This window comes from Cygnus olor, chromosome 2, assembly GCF_009769625.2.
Source record: "Cygnus olor isolate bCygOlo1 chromosome 2, bCygOlo1.pri.v2, whole genome shotgun sequence".
Taxonomy (NCBI): domain Eukaryota; kingdom Metazoa; phylum Chordata; class Aves; order Anseriformes; family Anatidae; genus Cygnus; species Cygnus olor.
This window is the reverse complement of record NC_049170.1, coordinates 97,816,406-97,838,341: the sequence shown is the minus strand read 5'-3', so window position 1 is coordinate 97,838,341 and position 21,936 is coordinate 97,816,406.

Genomic DNA, 21,936 nt, shown 5'->3' with positions numbered 1-21,936 from the left:
ACTGCTTGTCTATCTGGGAAGGTTCTGTATACAGATGGGAAAGGACATTGCCAGGAAGTAATTTAACACATAGTCAACAGTAAATCATTTGTAGAAACAGGCAATCTTTTATAAAAGCAAATGCAGTTTTCTTTATGCTTGTCTGCTGATAAAGCTGAAACAAGCAGGGTTCTTCTTGGTACCATTAGTAATTTTTTTTTTCTTTCACAGCATTAACCTACTTCTTTGTATTCTGGTTACTGTTATACCTGGGAACTAAATCTGAGAAGAGGAGCTGCAAATACCAGCCTCTCCTGCTTTGTTTCACGTCATGTGAAAATGTTTTAATAGATCTTGAAAGAATCGTGTCAAATATTATTTTTTTATATAGCTCATTAAATCCACGTTAGAGAGTATTGTCTAAGCAAAGCCTATGCAAAGACTCATGTTTCATCTGTGTCTTGGAAAGCAAACTGTATTTATCATCTACCTTAGACATAAAATTGATTTTGGTATGATAAAATTATTAAGTAACATGTCACGAGAAAACTGCAACTAACTTCAGCTGTGCTCAAGGAACTATGGGAAATGAGTCAGTGAAGTCAGGTTTTAAAAGACCAGATAAAAGTACCCTGTAAAAACTAAGTAGAGTGGAACAAAACCCCATTGTCTGGGAAGAAGCTGCTGTGGAGCAGGGGACTTGGTGTGGTAGGCCTGGTGCTTTGATTCTTCATGTGAAATTCTCATGCTGCACCTTTTGTATGGGTATGGAGTCCTTCTGCTGATCCTGGTGAGAGAACATGACAGGAACCAAGCAGAGTCTAAGGTTACTGTAGTGAACTTGCAACTGAAGGCTTATGTATGTAAAAGTGCCTTTGCCTCATGGAGGACAGACTTACTGCAGCCAAAAGGGAAGTGTAAGGGCAACAGGAAGACTATGTTCCCTAGCTTACAGTGTTAGGCTCTCCCTGGGATGCTGCGAAGCAGCCCAGAGAGGGTGTCTGATGAACTTATTTTTTGTTCAAATCAGGGGAAATGAAAGAATACAGATGGCAGATATTCATTGTGGGAACCCTGGAAACTAATTGTCAGGAAAGGAGAAGGTGTTGGAATAAATGTCAGTTATATGCGATGTTATCAAGCTTACTGCAGGAAAAGTCACCAGTAGAGATTTAGGGCACAAACACATTTTTTTTTTAAGTCAAAGAACAGAAAGATAATTACAGACAGAGACTTGTACAAGAAAAAGTCAACTACTGAGGTGTCTAAAGTCAAATTATCAGATAAAAAAAAAAAAAAGAAAAAAAAAAGAGGGTTAATTAAATGGAAGACATTTCAGAAAGCAGAAGTGAAGGTCACTAGCAAGTTGAAAGAAATGCCTAAAGAGTGAAAGAGTGAAATATAGTTTCTCTAAGTGTAGATTCACAGAAGACAAGTAACAGTTTAATTATTCTTAGGATGAATATGAGCTTTCTATAATAGCGTAAGAAAAAAAAAATAGGAACATACAACAGCATTCAAAAACTGGAAAAGTTGAGCCATATGAAAGACTGGCTCCTGAAAATGGGATTGACTGGTCAGAGAAACAAAATACACCAGTACTGAAGGGAACAGTGGAAATAATGCTAGGATGGAGGTCTAATAGAATTACCACATCACAGAAGATTGAAACCTGAGCTGCTGAGCTATTTAGGAGATATTTACTGAAACTGATGTAAGAGTATTTTACATAAACAACCTACTACTAGCAAAGCATGAGTGTAAACAGCTGCGCTGTGGTAAGGGTTTATGTGTGGCCTTATAACTTGTGGAAAAATTAAGGTCCATCGGCTGTCCTTTCTTGGAGCCTCCTTTAATTTAGATTTATGATAAATTGCACCAAACGTTATTTTGTGAAAAAGTCAGCTGCTATTTCTTAGAGACAGTCTGAACTATTTTCTAGTTTAGTGCTCCATGGCACCAAAGAGTCCTTGAAATATATAAAGCTACTAGAAGAAATAAATATTATCTTCTACAGGAGTGAAAATTTAAAAACTAGAAAAATAGCTTAATTTTACTTTTAATTGCAAAAAATCCCCTTGGATTTTTTTAATACTTTGCAGAAACATCTATGGATTTATGGATTTTTAACCCTCCCGTAGTTTTGCATCATTAAATGTAGATGCAAACACCTAGTTTTAAAGCTGGCGATCACTTTCAAATGTAAGACTTCGTGATTTTAGCCAGCTTTGAACATTTGAACTGCTCTTTCAGAGCTACTTTATGGTTTGTTTGTTTTTTTAAATATTTTAAAATGGGTCAATTGTTCCTAAGACCCTCTGATCTTCCCTTGTTTAAAATGAAATTTGGAAGATAAATCTAATTAACCTCTCTCTTTAGCTCCTCCAGTGAACCCCTCCCAAATGCTGCTAGCTGTAAATCTAAGGAAAAAATTTTGATGACTTAGTTTTTAGCAACCATGTTCTCTGGTAAGTTAATTCTCTGTACTTTCATGGACTTTTTCACTGTCTTTCAGGTGGTGTATCTGGGCTGCATTAGACTTTTATTTCAAATACCTTACCTGAGAATTAGTTTGATTTATTTATGTCCCATGGAGACTCATACTGGAGTGGGACATGGACCAAATCCAGACATAGAAAGAGGAGGCCATGAAATGACACAGAAACCTGGGGTAAATGAATAGTGGGCATAAATATTGTCCCTTCCTGCACCTGTATGGTACTTATGTAGAGGGCCTCATGCAAAACTTGAATCCATCTGTGTCTAATAGATTTTAAAAGTACTGGCATTGTAATAATTAAAAAATAATAGTAGCTGCACTAGCACCAGGTCCTCTGGAACAATCATACTTTGGCACAGGGAGCAGGCAAAGCCAGCCAATTGGTTAGAAAGGTGTATATGAGTAAAAGAACCGTGGTTTGATGTGTTTGTCTAGTCGTAATTATAACTAATCAATTAGAATACTCTGAAACACTGATAACAATATCTGCAGTGCCAAAACCAAGGGATTTTAACATGGATGATAAGGAGGTTGGTTCACTATTCCTTCATTGCAAATTATTTGTTATTTTGCCATTCTCTTCCACCATCAAAGAAAATATTGGTGTATTTGACAAAGACCTTCTCTTCCTCCCACAATTGCCTCTCAATAGGTAATTGAAACAAATATTTGAAAAGAGCAGATATAATGCATTAATTAGTCTAAATGATTAGAGCACTATGTACAATCTAGTAGTGTATTTGAAAATCAGGATTAAATCACTAGTCATTAACTAAAAGAACAAGGAGAATAAATTATCTCTTTATCAATGACCTTTCTAATTTCTATGTGATTCCCTCAGACACTTAAGGACACTAAGATCAAAGGTTCATACGTAATATGTGAGGAAAATAACATAGCCTAAATCAGTAACCTACATCCACCAGGAGCAAATGCTTTCAGGGGAGAAAAAAAAAAAAAAAAAAAAAACAGGAGTGGGGAGCACTTTTTTTCTGCAACTTCCCAGTTTATGGTAATAAGCTCAGTAATAAACTTTCCAGAAACGTCCTGAAAACTGAAAGCAAACTATTGTAGAGGAGAAACTGTGAGATAGTAAATGAACAAATGAATCTGATTCAGATTGAGACATCTCACTGAATTTAAGCATTTAAAGCAGAGAATAGTTACATTTTTCCCCTTTTTCCCAGTCATCTCCCCTGATAGTCATGGATTATTCATCACCCTGAGCTTCCTTTGTCAGATGCACTTTAACAGATCTGCTGAGGACAAGAAACTACGAGGGTTAGAGAAATGTCAACGTGAATTAGCAAATATCCCACCTCTAATGACCAGAAGGTGAAAGGACCAGAAAATAATTATGATAGAACTTCTTATCACTGTGGTTTTGTTGGCTTGTTTGTTTATTTGTTTGTGTTGTGTTTTGTTTTTTTTAAATCATTAGGTTATACAATTTTAAGGAGCAGAGTAGGGAATATGCTTCCATTTCTGTGAAACCACTGAACATATAACCAGTGTACAGAGACACATATTCCACTTAAGTGCATTTATGTCTGCATTCAGAGCATGAAGACAACAAAAAATCTGCTTCTGACAATCTGGCCCAGGATGACTTCAATATGAATTATTCATATACTGGCTTTGCAATTTTTATGCTAATTTTAAAAAGACAAAGAGTGCTAAAAGGAAATATAAGATGTTCTGTCTAAAATACTCTATTTTTTTTTCTATTTGTATAGGTAAAGGTTGAAATTTGCATGCACTGTTACCTGAAAATTTTAACCTTAGGTGCTCATTCGTCCTCAATGTGAAAAAGTAACTGAATATATTGTTTTATTTGACATATGCTATACAATATAGTCAATTAGATTTTTTTTAAAAAAACAAACTGAAAATTAGTGTAATGCAATATTTCTTAACTGTCTAGTCACAAGCTGTTATAACTTCATTCTGAGATGTTAAAAATTTGTTGAAGAATATGCTAGAATATGCTTTATCTAGCAGATATGTGAGAGCAATGATCACCCCCAAAATGCTCAGAAAACAATGCACTGTTAAAATGGCTGCCACATTCCATTATATGAAGTTCCAGTGAAAGAAAATTGAGTTTATATATTTATTTGTTTTCACTAGGTACCATGAAGAGTACCCTGCCTCACAGTGTATGATTACGAAGTGTACCATACACTTCTGAATTTTGCCCAAGGACAGAATACTGGTATTTTCTCAGAGATGTTTTGGATAGACACAATACTAAAATACAATAGACTAAACTATATTTCTCCCAGAACTGACAAATGTAAGCAAAAGTTCTTTTTCTCCTATTGGGCTGAAGTTCAGGCAAAAAAAAAAAAAAAAAAAAAAAGGTCACTGCTGTATTGTGAATGAAGAAAGCATTCTGCAGAAGGTTGGGAAAACTGTATGTGCACATAACTATTTCCTTAGCAGGCTGTTAGTATTCTATATGAGAAACTACTGTGTGATATAGGGCGATAATAACCCACCACCATATCTAACAGATTGGCAGTGTTGGAAATTGCTCCAAATCTTTGGGTGTCATGATTCTTCCCTGGCTACCTCTCAGAGCACATGTAGGCAATCTGAAGTGGTTCCTTGCTGTTGGCAGGAAGTTCTCTGAACTCCTTAGCTGATTCTCAGCATCGCGGAAGCTGGCCATGATTTGCTTTATTCAGCATCCAAGCTGTCTCCTGCCCTGGTGAGCCCCAGTTGCAGGCATGGCAGAGACACGTGCAGGACAGCCTCATGACTCCTGCTCCCACCTCTAGCCATACTGACTCCACAAAATGTTCTTTCTGAGAAGATATTAGAGGTAATTTTCCAGTAATGAATTCTTGTTCCTGGAAGGCAGTCAGTGTATGGTGTTGTGGTGGTTTTTTTTTTTCCAAAAATCAGTTGAAAAAATTGTGTTGAATGGCATGAAAAAAATGAAATGCCTGTGAAAATTATGTATGTCTGTCATCTCCATTGCAAAAAATTATTCTTTACCTTTCATTGCTGGATATACTGAAATGACAGGAAGATGGATGTCCAGTAGGCTATAATTTATAAAATATTTGGGGATATTTCAGCATGAAAATCTCTACACAATTGCAAGGCATTAATAAAGATCTTGACAAATCCAGGCTGCTTAAATTTAAGGACAAAATTATCATTAGAGGCAAAAATGAAATTCAGATTAAATCTATTTCTCAGGCCAATGTAATTCAAATGACTGATCTATAACCAAAATTATGCTCTATCTATTGTCTTGAGCAAAAGAGACTCAGCTAGGCTAATTTAACTTAATTTATTGCCATTTTACCATAAATATTTAATTACCAGTTTGGGTATTGAGAAACAAAGAAGGCAAGTATTTAAGCCTGTGTCCAGCATGGTACCGCCCCAGCCTCTCCTCCCAGAGGAGACCTGCATCCCCTGCTACTTGAAAACCTTCACCCCTTACATCAATTTGATCTCTTCTCATGATTTTCCTACACTGAATTAATTTATTATTGTACTGCATGTGTAGGTTAACACTATTTTTTTTGCTAGCATTTATGATTTCTCAGCTCATTTACCGGCGTGGTTGACTACACACCTCAGACCTCTGAAGATCTACTCTGAAGCACTCGTTTCCATGTGTAGTACTCCATGTTATAGCAAAATTGAGTAAAATATTAAGTGGGACGAAAGTTTACCTAAAACAAAATTAACATTTCATTATTTTAATAATTTTTTTGCTGATGGTTTATTTAGATCCAATAACTTTAAAAAGTTTTGAAAGATATTTACAAAATGAAAAGGTTTTACCCTGTTTAAGTTCTTTGTTGGTTTTGCAATTTTGGCATTACAGCTGTAAAATCCATTTGCTCTAAGAAGTCTCTTCTATTTTCCATTACCTACAGAAAGTCTACTTTTTTTTCTCTTTTTTTTTTTTATTGTGACATCTCTTTTGATTTGATCTGTCAGAAGGTTTATTATTGTAGCTTGTACTAGCAACGTGAGGTGAATCTATGCAAATTATAATCTAAAGTAAATAGTGTGTTTTCAGTCAGGAACAAGAAGAAGGAAACAAACTGATATTTTCCAGAAAGAAAATCCTCAGATAATTAGTTCAGTATGTGGGTTAAAGATTTTTAGACAAATACCTGGCAAATAGTGTTTTTACAATAACTTCACAGAAAAAAGGTGTTAGCAGGATTGCAAATTCTATTTGTAGTTCTGTGGTTACCATAATGAATTGTAAAATTCCCAAACATTATATCTAATACTAACATTTAGAAAATAGGACATAAAATTGGTTCAAAAATCTGTACAAAGGGAATCCTACTTTAAAAGGTGTGTAAACATAAGCCTAGATGTATGGAATACATCTGCAATAGCTGAAGAAGCATCTAAGTACCAACCATTGTCTTAACAATGGTTGGTAACTGAAATATGTGGAATGATGTGAACCAAAAAAAAAAAAAAAAAAAAGGTCCTGTTGGTGGGAAAGAAAATAAGAAAATGTTTCAGTTTACATTTTTCATGTTCTCTTAAAACACTTGCTTTATATGTGATTTTGTTTGTTGGAGCATCGCCCTTCTTCCTTACTGTTTCTTTTCCACCTGACAATGTCCAGAAGTGTTTGGGTCTCCAGTACCTTGTGTGGAAGATCTAACAGAGAGAGATCACATTTCAAAGCAGATGATCCTTTTGCTGTATTTGGATCCTGAACAACTTACGTAGAGTACAGGTTTGTTCCAGCAGTACTACAATTAATCTCTCTTGTTCTTGTAGAGTTTTCTGGCTCCTCCACACTTAAAACAACTTTTTAAAATTCTCTTGGCAGTCACACCAATTGTGTGCAGAAAAGAGGACTTTCAGAGGTCTTAAACCTCTAGCAATTCGCTGCTTTATGGAGCATTGAATGGTATTTTCGCTTGCAGAGGGTTATTTCTCTCTGAGATTTGGATTTTGTGGCTCTTTCAGCATATTTGAGCACTTCAATAATTGCAGAATTTTTTATAAGGACAAAAAACTATTTTGTTGCTAGGTCCCCTCTCACTAAAATGCTTTAAATGGCTGCTTTGAAATTTTCCAGAGATCTTTTCTGAGTGCAGATACCAAGGCTGCTGTCCCTCCTACCTTTTGAAGGCTAGGAGATGAAATGTGAGAAAATTCTCAATATGACAATGAAAACACTTAAGTGACATTAAATACTGCAGGCAGAGCTAAGGTTCCAATTATAACAATTTATACAAAACCTTTACAAGCTATCTATTTTTAGTTTTTTTTTAAATCCTTAGTGGTACTTAGATTTTATAGATCTGTATACATAACCCACTTGCCATTTGCTGTCACTCTGTCCCGGCCACCTCTTTCAACACAGTTGATGTCTTTGGATTCAACTGTTGAGAATACGCTTGAATTTAAGGATCCTAAGTTAAATTTTAAGGAATTAGTACAAAGAAAATTTTACTTCAAATTCAACCTATTTCAAAATTTCAATACTAGCACATCAGAGTGGGGTTCTTCTTTCCAGATGATGTCTATTACTGTTTAGCAGGTGTCTTACATTCTTTTCTATGCCTTGCAAGGAGTGTAAGCCAATCTCTTTCTTATAGAAGCTAATTCATTAGCTCAGATTTTAGAGAATTTTTATAGTGGGTTCTGAGCCATTGTGCATATACTAATTTGGCATCTAAGTTTTTCCTTCCTAATGATATGATTGAGCTCACATGGATGTGGACATGCTCCTGGGTTTGGAATCATGAGTAATGTTCATTCAGCAAGACAAAATTGTTGAACCCTTTCAGTTAAATACAATAGAAAAATGTTTCTTGCAGAGTTATCTAAGTGATAGTTATTTATATCAGCTTCAGTAGAGCATGACTAATTTTTTAATCATCATAGCAGCAAAATCATGATCATTTTAATTCATAAATGGGGGTTAAAGTAAGACAGTTTTGCTTACAGCATGTCAAGTCACTAGGACTTACTCAGTGATGAAAAAATCAGTAAGTAGGATTTTTTTTTTTCTTTCCCTTTGGAAATGGCTGCCATTGATTGCGGTATCACACTCACAGAAAGAGGAGCTGGTCAGATTTCCAACGAGAGCTAGCACTTCTCTCACCCAGTGAGTACCAGCCTTACCCATTGGATACTTCAGATCCCAAAGTACTCACCTGTACTCTGCAAAGAGTATTCTAAAATAGTGTGAAGTAATCTAAATAAAAGGAATTCAGTCTACAGAAGTATATTTTTCCCTCCATTCCCCCCCCTTTTCTTCTTTTATTCTTTACCCATTTTTTATTCAATTCAAAATTCATTCTTAGCTTTCAAAGCTGTCTACTGCATTTCTTTTTTCCAGATGCATAGTGCGAGGAAATCCTACAATCTGCATAAAGAGAAGATCTCAGAACTTTTTGTCATGAATTTCTAAACAGAGTGAAAACAAGCCATTTAAATTTATGTATACAAATTAATTATGTTCAGTGGCTTTAAATAGTAAAAATGAAAGATAAACTTCTAGGTTGTAAAATGAATTTAAAGAGGATAAATTTATACTACTGCAAATTAGAAAATTTATATTTCTTTTTCTCACACTCTTCTACAAAATATTTGGAAAGTGTCTCATTAAGCTTGGCCATATATACAATGCAACATTCTATAAGTGTGTAGTCCCAAGCAAAGCAATGTAATCATTTATATAGCTAGTGGTGGTGCGTATAAATGCAGAGTACAGGCTGCAATTTTTTTTAGTTTAATTTTTTGTTCATATTTCTTGAATTTCTTTTAAAAGAAAAAAAAAATGTAAATGTATTTTTTCCCCCTATTATTAGAATTTATAAGAAGAAAACGTATTTCAATACCAGTCTTAAAATGGTCAGTAACTCTTTGTTGCCCATGGATTTTCTTCTGTAATGTCTAAAACCTGACACATCATTTACTATTCTAAAATGGTCAGTAACTCTTTGTTGCCCATGGATTTTCTTCTGTAATGTCTAAAACCTGACACATCATTTACTATTCTCTGTGTTATGGTAAATGAAGACTAAACTGACTTACTCTAAAGCAAACATACTGACTATACACAGAAGTAATATTGCCTACCGAGTCATAACTTTTAGTAGGAGAATGTGCTTAATGCAAGATGGTAATCTTAATTTCCTTATTAAATCTTGTAAGAATATAGATTGTTAAAGAATAATTATACTTTCTGCTTTTAGTGTTATGCATTCTATATCAGATTTCTTTTCCTGTACGTTAACTACTAGGTGTATGAAATTGTTAATGCCTGACTCTGTTTATGAGAACTACAATATGAGTGCTGTGGACCATGAATCACTGCATGGATTTTAATCAGAATTTTTATGGGCATATAACTAAAAGAGAAACTAGCAATTTACTAGAAAATTGAATGCACATTTACTTCTTTCAATATGGTTATTCAAATTAAAGAAGAAAAAAATATGGAGAATATCAATAAAAGATTATCAGATCTTACACTGATGAACCAGGAATTGATGTCAAATAAGCAGGGATTCTCTTTGATCATCCTTTTTTTATCCACACAAGGAATTATCTATATATCTGTTATGTTTCCATAAGTATTTCCTCCTTTCTCACAATTTTCCTTGTGCCTGGAATGTTTTATGTACCTAAAAGTAGGCAGGCCCTTATAGGCATCTCTAAAAATGCTGAAATACGTTTACTGTTTGCTATTCTATTAAAGCAGCTGAGAAAACTTTGCTATAAATCTGCCTACATCTTTAAGTATTAAATATACCAATAAATCTGGTTGTGTGAGCCCATTTATCATATGATAAAATATTGCCTGAGATGCCGAAAGATTTCCTGGGATCACTGCCTTTTAACAGAGAGCTGTCATCTATGTAAACCAGTCTTAATCTCAGTTGACATTCTGTTCTGCATTAAGCTGTATGCCAAAATGAACTGGCTGATACACTCTGTTATAGCTGACCCCCACAGTGACCTGCAATCAGTCGGTTCTCAGCAGAGACCCTTTCAAGACTTGGAAGAGGACACAGCCACAATGTCGACAAGCATCAGTGCTTCCCTGTGACCGTGATGACATTGTATGACTCTAAGTGGAGGCACACTCACATGAGATCACTGGACATGGCCATGCTTTTAACTTTTTAACTGTTGTTCGCATAATAAGATTAAGGATGCGACCAGGGAGGCAACTGTGCAGATAAACATGCTGCCTAGCTTTAATCCTGCCTGACAGACTGTAAACTCTGCTGGGTCACCAGCCAGAGCATGCTACAGAAATGAAAAGAGAAGAACTAAATAAACCCCAGCACGGTTTAGAAGAATGGAGCTTAAATATCCCCAAAGGTTAAATTCTCCAAGAAGTGAGACAACATCTGGAAGAAGTTCTAATTTCTCTTTATGCTACATCTGAAATGAAAGATGCGAAAAAAAAAAAAAAAGAAAAAAAAAGCTGGGGTCACTGTACTCACTTGTTTGCTGTTAACATGAGTGGATGAGGCTTACTATGAAGCTCTACTCCACAGACTAAAGGACAAGTGAAATCAATAACTAGAGCAGGCTGAAATAAACTTAATTCATATCAGTCTTCCCTAAATCTCTTTATTATGCTTCATTATTTCTGTTTTTCTACATTCTGACATCAGTAAAAATGTATGCATTGAGACACAGTATTTGATTTCTGACACTTTTTATTTCACAAAGAGGTAAAATAAATGGTGTAACAAAGTTAGATTTCAATTCAGCAGTACAACTAATAAAGCCTTGCTGATTTTTAAACATATTGTTTTGTCATGCTGAACTGAGGCAATAATTTTCCTTGAAGTTAAATATTGATTTTATAACATCATAACTATATAGTACATTAACAAATTGTTCTTATATCAATCACTATTATTTTTCTCAAAAGTGCTACACCAGAGAAGCATTAAGAAAGTGAAGATAAGAGTCGAAATAAGCAAAGTCTGTATTATAAAATGATTCTTTTATACACTATTTCACATTTTTTGATGTCGTCAAATGAGCATTGTCATTCATAGGCAACGCAGTAGCCTGTTGTGACAGTAAAAATTATAATATTTAATTTTCTCACCTCTTGTATATTTTTTATTGCTATGAAGAGTTCTCTGAAACAGAAACAATGTCTATAAAGGTAAAAAATAGGTCTGATTTCATTTAACAGATTGTAAAGTCTGTGAAGACATTTTAGTCTTTAGTGGTGATGGTAGACAAAATAACTGCAGTAAATGATTTTTCTTGTTTGTGTTATTCTGCTGGAGTTTGATATGAAGACAAGCCTAGGTCTTTACTTTGTACTGAAGTAATTGAAATGGAAAATAAAAGGTCAACATCTGGAAACAAAATAATATTTCTTCATCAGTTATAACCACAACAATTATCTTTATCCCAAGATTCATTGTTGAGGGTATCAGTTTGATTGTGCCATGGGGATGTAGCTATCAATGGAAGAAAGAAGAAGGTTAACAGAAATAATGTAGAAAAAAATCTGTGAAGATATTGAAGATAAAGTGTGAAACTTCTCATGTAATTCCAAATTATTTGTGGAATTCGTTAAGAGAATGAAACCCAGATCAAGGATTTCTGATCAGATGAGCTATGGTCCTTCAACAGTTCTGAATTTTCCAGGACCAAAAAGACAAATCTTCAGTTCATCAGGCAAATGATTTATTAGACTTCAAACTATATGTATTGGCTATTGGCTATGCCTTATTAGAATAAAGTAGTTGACTGATAATTTTTAATGCTATTAGCATTAACTGATTGTCCACTTCTGAAATTCACTGAATGAAATGAAGTCATGAAACAGAGGTACCCGTCAATTCCAAGCTGATCTTGTAACATGCAATGTACTGTGATTTCATGACACACAGTTTAACATGTAACACTTGTGATACCCTGTTGAAATTACCAAGCACGTATATAATTCAGTCTATAACTTTCAGACTATCATTTCATCACCAAATTTATTTAGTTAACTAGATAAAAATGCAGAAAAAGCTTACTATGCTTTAAGTATTTCATTGTACTAAGTAGCATTTATTCAAATATGAAGGAATAACCAGTTAAAGCCTGCCAAGAAAATCACAAAGTAACCCATCTTAAAAGTGTATGGATTTATTCCATGCAATTTATATACAGCCACACAGGAAGTCCTTAATGAATTTTTATTTTCTTCATATTCAGGCAAATTCCCATGACTCTAATGTCTTTTTCTCCACAACACATAACAAACAGGAGCGGTAATAATGAACTATAAATCAGCTATAGACCATTACCAGTGTCATATTGTAAAGTCATGATCTTGATTTCATAACTTCAGTTGTAACCAGTGTCCATTACAGACTCTGATTTATAGACTCTTTGTTAGTCTAGCAAGCGAAAAAGAAAGGTATGGAACATAAATTTAAGAATCAGACACTCCGAAGCATTTAGCAACTTTACAACTAAAGAAAACTAGAAAGCTGGTGAAACTTCTAAACTCTGAGGGTTAGATGGACAAGGAGAGGAGAGCTGGATATTCTGCTGATGTAGCTTAATGTAACACTTTACACTGAACAGACACACACTGTATGTGTGTATACATATATATATGTATATATATATATGTATGTATATACATACATAAATATATGTATAAATATGAATGCAAACATACACACAGATATACATACTATTGTGTGTGTTGATCTGAAGAATGGGATAGACTTGCTGATAAACTGCCTTCAGAATAATTTTACAACCATACTACATAATTATTTATTATGAAATTTTGACACCAAGAATTCTTACAGCTTTTGTAATTCTCCCTACTAACAATTTGCAAAAAGGCTGGACATCACACAGGAGGAAATAGTTTGCTCACAATTTAGCAGAAGTTCTGCAAAGAAAAGGTCCAAGTCCAGATTGTAATATCCATTTTTTTGTGAGTATTTGTGTCTACAGATTTGATTCATCCTGTTACAGTGCAGTTTAAAACCTGTCTGGAGTAGGAAGGCCTTGAAAACTGGGGCTTGGTTGCTTCCAAATAACCTTTTTAAGGCTTCTGTCCTCATCAAAACCAAGAAGTGAAGGATGTCTCTGGAGAAATAAAAGCCAATAGACTGCTAAAAATCATATGGAAAGGTAACAAAAGGGATTTAAGATTTGGATGGTGGGTTTTGCTACTGATTGTTTGTCTGAACTGATTTTCCTGTAACTATTCCTATTTCATTAAGGTTTTTTAACTTGCAAGACCATATTAGGTAATTCTTAGACGTAAAGAAAAAATGTCATTTTGTACATCTTTGCAACCTCACTTCTACACATAGGCAGTGTTTGCTACTTCTCAGTGTACTGTGTTTGGCTGGGATGGAGTTAGCTTTCCCCACAGCATCCCATACAGTGTTGTGCTCTGCACTTGCAGCTAGAACAGCTCTGGTATCACACCAGTGTTTTGCCTATTGCTGAGCAGTGCTGGCTCAGCATCAAGACTCCATCCAACCTTCCCCAGAGCCAGTGGGCTGGGGGTGAGCAAGAGGTGGGGAGGGGACATCACCAGAGCAGCTAGCCTAAACTGGCCAAGGGGATATCCCATACCATGTGGTGTCACACTCAGCAATAAAAGGTGGGAAAAGGGAAAGAAAGGGGGCTCTCCATGTGAAGATATCTGTCCTCCCAAAGAATCACTACACTTATTAAGGCCCTGCTTCCTGGGATGTGGTCAAGCTTCGCTCATTGATGGGAAGTAGAGAATAATTTTTTTCTCTCTCTCTGCACTTCGGCATGTCTGCATGGCCTTTGCATGTTTTCTCCGTCTTTCTTTTCCCTTTAATTAAATTATCCTTATCTCAACCCATGAACCTTTTCTTTTTCTTTCCATCATACTTTCTTTTCCCCCTCTTCTTCTGAGAAGGGGAAATGAGAGAGCAGTTGTGGAGTTTTACTACCTAGCAAGGTAAAACCACCACATTCAGGCACTGAATGTTTAGATGCTGATTTGCTAATAGCTGCTCAGTTTGAATAGATGACTGTCTGCGATATTCACTTAATTTTTCCTTTTGCAGTTTCATTAGAAGGGTTTTGGCCAGCTGTGGTGTTATGCTTCCATGACTGGGTGTTTATGCAAAGATCAGTCATTCAGGTAAAATGTTATTAGGCTTAGCAATTGCTGCGTGCTTTTCATTAGGTTTGTTGGCATTTGGTATTCCCATCACAAATTTTAGAGCAGATGTTTCTTACATAAATTGCACTCTTCAGTTTGAAAACATTGCATTGCCACATGCCAGTTACTTTATTTTCTAGAACAAACTATAATGAGGATGAAAAGAGGAAGATAGTTATGAGGAAGATGCTATGAACCAGTACTCAGATCAAAGTTTTCCAAAGCTCAGCCATATTTAATTAGGGCTTGGACTGAAGCCCAGCTTTTGCTCTAACTTTTCTCTGCTACATGAACTACTGAAATTTTCCACTGCCATCCAAGACATTTGCTGCAGAGAAACAGAGGAGAGCCTCTTTCTTCAAGCTCTGTTGCCTGAGGTTCCTTCCCTGGCAGGTGACCAGAAGTACCACATGTATGCAGCACTCTTGATCTGCATAAGTGTAGTATTTCCCATAAATGAAAGAAAGTCCTGGCCCAAAAGCATATGGCTCCAAAGAAAGCCATCCCGTCTGCAGCCCTGCTGATACTTGAGGAGCTCTTGAGAGAAAGGTGCAGTTCACAGGGTAATCAAGTCACTCTGGTAAGTGCCAACCAGCCTAAAATGGATTACTTGGCTCTGTAGACAGCAAATAGACCAATGGTAGCATTTTTGACCAAGCACAAAAGTAGTTTTAAGACCAGTCTCTGGGTTCTCCTTTGTGAGCTAAAAGGATCCCTGTAAGAATCTCTCCTTTCTTGGAATCCTAAATGATTTCCTGCTTTTAAGGATGATCTTAACTAAGTGCAGTCTATAGCTCTGATCAATTCACTGGTAATGACTTCTGAATCACTCCACTAACAGCCCTTTAATGTACGCTCTCTGATGACGTGAAGGTACTTTCTCCTGTTAGTGGCTTCAGCCCATTCATCACCAAAATGGCCAGTACAGACAAGCATTAAAAATAACAACTTTGTGTATGAGCTGATCTAACGTAATGCCTGCTTGCCAAAAGCACCATCTGAGTCACGTCTTACAACTTCACCTAACAAGGGCCTGTTTAGACAAAAGCAGCATGTGCCGCAACTCTTAACATCATAACACAGAAATTTTAGGCATGGCTAAAAGAGGTCCAAAAAGAAGGATCTTGCTTATTACATACTGTTTTGTGTTGGCATCTCCTTAGTTTCTCTCTCTTTCTCTCTTTTTTTTTTTTTTTCCATCAGTCCCTACTTTCAGATCTTCATATACTCCAGGAAAAATCAAATTACATCTTTTTTTTTTATGAAGCTTTTGGAACATTTTAATGTGAAATGAGAATATATCATTACATCCTGGGCAGTTCCTTGGGCATCTTTCATTTTGGCTACAAAACTTCCAAACTTATTTCTCAGTTCAGTAGTCAATATGAATGGATTGAAACAATACCTATTTCTCATATATCCCTTGCAAGACAAATTAAATAAACAACCAGAAAAGGTACTACCAGTAGTCTTTTTATTTGTCTTTTTCTTTCTTCATACAAAAGCCTCTATCAAAATGTATTAAAACCTTAAAGCCACAAATCCCTTTGGAATTTATACACAACGAGCACAAAATATCAAGGCCCTGTGCAAGCCTGTCTCTCTCAATCTTATCTCTGTGCAAATCAGCAGGGTGGTCTGGAATCTAAACTAAACTTGAATGTGAAGGAAAATGTAGGAAATAAACTACAGAGCTGACAATAGAGAGAGCAACTGCCTGAGGAAAATCCTGAGGAGAGTCGAGAACAAGTGCTACTCTATCATTTTCTGAACCATAATTATTTCCAAGAGACTGATGGTGCATACAAAAAAGAAGGTCTCATTGTCTACAGATACCTTATATTAGTGGATCACCTTTATGCAGGAACAGAGTTTAGAGCATTGAGAACATCCTAGCATTTTTTCATCAACGAGTTATGAACATGGTGCAATCTGACTGCTTTCCAATAGCACAGTTTTGTAGTAAAACTGCCTGCTAATACTGATGCAATTCCTTCCTAGGTCTGTATGGGTATTTTGATGGGTATATTGAACTCATTGAAATAGAATTAAATATCCTAGAGAGTCACTGCTTATTGGAAATATAATCCTGAAGTGCGAGTTTTACAATAACCAAATGCTAAATTAAATATTACAGCATATTCAGTGGGTTTGTTGCAACTTTTTGTTATTGCTATTACCTTTCATTTACCTTGTTACATGTTTAAAATAACTGCAGGTATCTTTTAGGGGAAACATTCAAGCAAGAGACCTTGAGCATAAAGGGGTACTTAGTATTGGCGTAATTGGATCTTATCTCCCTGAACCGATGGCAATAATTAGGCAGAGGCAGAAGCAGGGTTGGTGTGATGCAGTGATGTGCAGGGCTATTTGTAAACAGGCATAGGACTTGTGCTGCCTTTATGGTAAGACCTTGGTAGCATGAACATCTCACTGTTTTGGTAGTGCTTACATTTATAACTGTAACACAGCCATGGGTCTCGTGCTCATATTTACTGTGTAAACCTCATATTTACTGGGATAACGTGTAAACACCAAGAGGAGCTGAAATGTATCTGCAAAGACTTCAGCACGGTGATCGGTTTCTGTAACATATAATATTGATTTTTTCACACAAAAGACATAACTGGCAAAATTCAGTCAACACATCAAAGAAAAGTCAATGAGTTACTCAAATTACTTCTGAACCATTCTATTTGAACATTATTAATAATAAAAACATATCACTATACCATTAAGTATTGCAATAACAGTGACATTTTAGGGAAGGCATGACTGACATTTTGGAGAACACTTTGAGGAAGCAGAGATACAGCTACTTCTATCTGTTATTATCTGCTATTAATATTATACCACTGTTGAAAGAAGGAATATTCATTGCCAGCGCAATGAATGATGACAATTTTCAAAAACACCCCACTAGCAAAGAAGGTCAAGGAGGACTGTCCAGCTTTCACTGATGTGCCTTTGAAAATATGTCTCTCCAAGATAAATTAATATAATCTAGCACATAGCAACCAGAAGTGTAGCTTTCCAGTTTTGAGTGTATCTTGTCAGCATGGCTTTATTTCATTTTTATCACAGCCACCCAGGATGAGACGGGAAACGAGGAGGAGAAAATTATATCAAAGTTGAAAGGTTCCCAGAAGTGAAGTTCGATGAGAGAGGAAAATGGAGAGGAGGTTGCTTGCCTCAGAGAAAGAAGGAAGCACCCAAACACAAAGATGGCTTGCAGACAAGAATTATAAAATAGATATAGGAAAAAAAAAATAAAGTTATTTCTGCCGAAGAGGTTTTCTTCTTCGTCTTCACAATGTTCTTGGTCTTCTCTGATGCCGCATTTACACTTCCACTTGATGGGTGTTAAGGTCACTGCTACACCAAGCTCATTGGGAGTGGAACCATGTTTTAAAAGAAAGGCAGTGCCAAACTGCATCAAGGCAGCTGCTCCTCCGGCAGCATCTAACAGCGGGGGTGCTCCAATACTCCTTCACACAAAACGCTGCTGCTGATAAACCACTTGTGGATGTAGCTTAACTGTCACCTTGCACGTTCCTTCCAGGCTGCTGACCTAGAAAATCGATGTACTTTATTGGTATGAGTAAGGAGTGTTATTAAAAGAGTCATAGAGCTTTTCCCCTTACCTGGAGTGACAGTACCATAAGAAAAATAAAAATAAAAAGCCACAACAACACTCACACTGGATTTTCTTTTAGCAAAAGTCCAAACAGTGATCTGCAGAAGACAGTTTGACTCCGCAATGAAAATGCCATGAAGCCCTTATGGGCTGAACAGTGTCACCCTGACACATACCCACACTGCAGGGGGAAGTAGCACATTTTACAAAATGAAATTTTTCTGACATTTATTTCCAAGCTCCTGCTTTTGTTAGTGGAATTTAATGTTCTTTCCCAACTTTCTGGGGGCTGATCCTGTGACATTTTCCCTCGCTTTGAATGCTGGAGCCAAAGCTCAGTATATTTCACTGAAGTGCTGCAAGCTGAATCAGCATTAGTTGAACCAGGAAAACAACAGATTTGCTGAATGTGGCTGCTTTTGTTCCCCTTCCCCTCAGGTTCACTACAGAAAATGGTCTTTCTTTCTCTTCTGATGTAATTTCACTTTTGACTGCGATGGGAGTGCAAAGTGCAATCTAGTTTGGCATGAGTTTGGCAACCCTCATGTTGAATTATTGATATATATATACCACACGTTATGATATATATACATTTAATAGCCTATTTGAACTCATCAGCTGTAAATTAAAAAAGGAAAGTTCAGTGTAACAGCCTGTCACCAAGAGTATCTACAGCGAGTATTCTTAAATTATGCTACAAAGCTTTTCCCTATTTACAGATATTCAATAACATAAAAAAAAAAATCTGTTGTTTTTATGTAAGATTTTCAGTTACACTGCAGTCCAGCAGGCCTACTCCTTATTTCATGCAAAAAAAATGCTTCTCAAGACTCAAACTGTTGTGCTGCCCTCAGTCAGGTTTCTCACAAGGCAGAATTTTTATGAACCAGCCATAACACTGCTACAGGATATTAGGCTTTTTCAGTTCAACACTTCCCCAAAGTAAAAAATGTGCTTTACATGCTCTTTTTAATATTAGAGCAGAGGGAATGAGTATAGATTGTCAACATAAGGGATTGTCATGACACAGGAAGTTGAGCATATCACAAAGGAACATTATTAATCTGAGTAAAGTGAATCTATATTTATGTAGTGTGTGCTGTGACATGGTGGTTATATTTGATTGTTTACTGAAATCTACAGTTTTAGAGCAAAAAAAAAAAACATTCAAAAAGGTCTGTATTGTTGTTTTTACCACATTTATATACAGTGTCAGATCAGCTGTGTCTATAATTCCAGAAGATAGCCCATTTTTCCTCATAAACAATCATATTTTAATATATTTTAATCATATTTATTCTATTTAAATGATCAATTAAAAAAATAAAAATAAAATCCCAAATGCCCAGAGTGTGGACTCTCCTCCCAGCAGGCTTGAGTTGCTGCTTGCCACAAAACTAACTATTGATATGTCTGCAGTGTTGCAGCTCCTGGATCATAATTATATGTAAATGTACAGCTGCAGTAGTCCAACCTTGCTGCTTGGAGTTTGCACCTAACAGCAATTGTAGGCTGTTAAGTGGCAAGCATGCTGAATGGACTGTGATTCTTCCTGCAAATACTTCATACCTTTGAGAATATGGAGGCAGGCTGGTCAGTCCTGGTGACTAGCTTGACATATCTGAATTCTCTGGTATTTTGTGTTCCATGGACTTTTTGTTTTTAAAATGATCTGTCCTTCTCAACATCCATGCTCTGGCAGTCACTTCCCTATATAACATCTACACGACATTGAAACTGAGTCCTCTGAAAGCCTCAGAAGGATGTCCAGGAAATCATTGCCACTCTCATTAGTCATCCAGTAACACTGACATTCTCGTGATATTTCTGCAAAGGCTTTCCTGTGAAGCAACTCACTTTTTTCACAGTGTTTTTCAATCCAGTATTGCTGAGATGTTCTGCAGGCTGCTTGGTCCCTGGGAGCCCTCTGGGTATGCCCAGCAGTGCTTGGCAGTATCCAGGACCACAGACAGAATTTTTTCCCCTCTGTTTTTTCTCTCTCACAGGTTGCTATGGGAACAGTGAAGCACATATGATAATTCCTTTCAGCATCAAATAATTATTTTTAAGTCTACTAATTTGAAAAAGGCTTCCAGGGGTTGTTTGATGGTTGTTGTTTTTGTTGTTGTTGTTTGGTTTTTTGCTCGCTAGTTGGTTTGCTTTGTGGTTTGTGGTTTTGGGGGTTAAAGATAGGAAACATACGTATCAAGTACCAGCCACAGCTCTTTGGAACAAAGTGTGTACTCAGATAGTAATTTACATTTACTGTCAACACGTGAGAGACTTTAGCAAAGGAGAAATTAAAATGTTTAACTGTAGGAAAGATCACTTAATTCAGACAAATTGTGCTTCAGATTTCTGTGCATGTTAGGAAGAATACACTTCAGTTAGAAATGTTGGCTTTGTGGAAGCTGACCAGTAGCATCACTAGAGGCAACCAGTTTGGTCCCACCTTAGCACAGGAAAGGCCATGTGAAGAAGGTAGCTCTTGTAGCCTCAAGAAAACTTGTATGCATGCAAGACAACGTGTGTTTTTGTTTGTTTGTTTTGTTTTGTTTTGTTTTCATGTATCTTGGCTGGGTTTTTCTTGGGGGTGGGGTGGGAGGAGGGAGCAGAGAAATCTTATATGGAGCATACTCTTTAGCTTCATTAGACAATTTTCCTCTCAGTGAGGCTTTTGGCTGTGTTGATGTAACTGGATAGAGCTAACATGCTTAAAAACACACTTTTTTGCTTATTATAATAAAATCTGTCCATGATGTGGAGTCATGTTGATATCTCTAAAGGAAACCTTTGTGTTTGTCTTGATTTTCTATACTTTTCTAGTGTAATATTTTATATATATATATTCAAAAGGCACACAGCAACTGCATATTCACTCTTACTACTCCAACCTACTCTGAGAACAGAATTGATACCAAACACTGAAAACATAAAGCATCTCTGTTCAAACAAAATAAAGTGTATCAAAAAAGCCAAGAAAAATTCAATTAAAACCCAAATCTTACATGACAACAAACTAAGATCAGCTAATTGGGGATGTAATTTGTAATGTTATTACTGTGGGTCCAGTTCACATCCCTGTAGTTAATTTGTATCAGTTTGGTTTGGGGGGTTTGGTGGGTGGGTTTTTTTGGACGTAAAATTAGCCGTCCAAATTTGCTCTGGGCTGGTTTACAGTACACCATCTAGTGCCAACTGTATTATTTTCCCTGCATCAATAATGAAAGCTTATTTTTCCCCAGGGTATTGTGTTATGTGATTGGGGCATATGTAGAAGACAATTGCTTAATTTGCAGCTGATGCTAACAGAACCAACCATTCCAGAATTTTTAATTAGAGTGTGACAGTGGAATAGTGAGCAAACGTGCTGAGATTGCATGCAAACAGGCTCTTGAAAAGCGACTGCACATCCATAGTCACAACTGTTAATACTAATGACAAAAAAATAAATGTTTGCTGCTTGCTTGCTCCAGATAACACTTTACCAGCACAGGTAAAGATAGTTGCTTTATCCCACCCTTCTAAATAGAGTTAGTGACAAGACAGAGAGAGAAGCAGCAGCCAATATTTCAGCGTGGGTTAGCATCAAGTGCACAGCTGGATCCTCAGAAGATTTCTGCTCTGCACTGACATAGTGTCCATCTGGGTCCTCTTCGCATG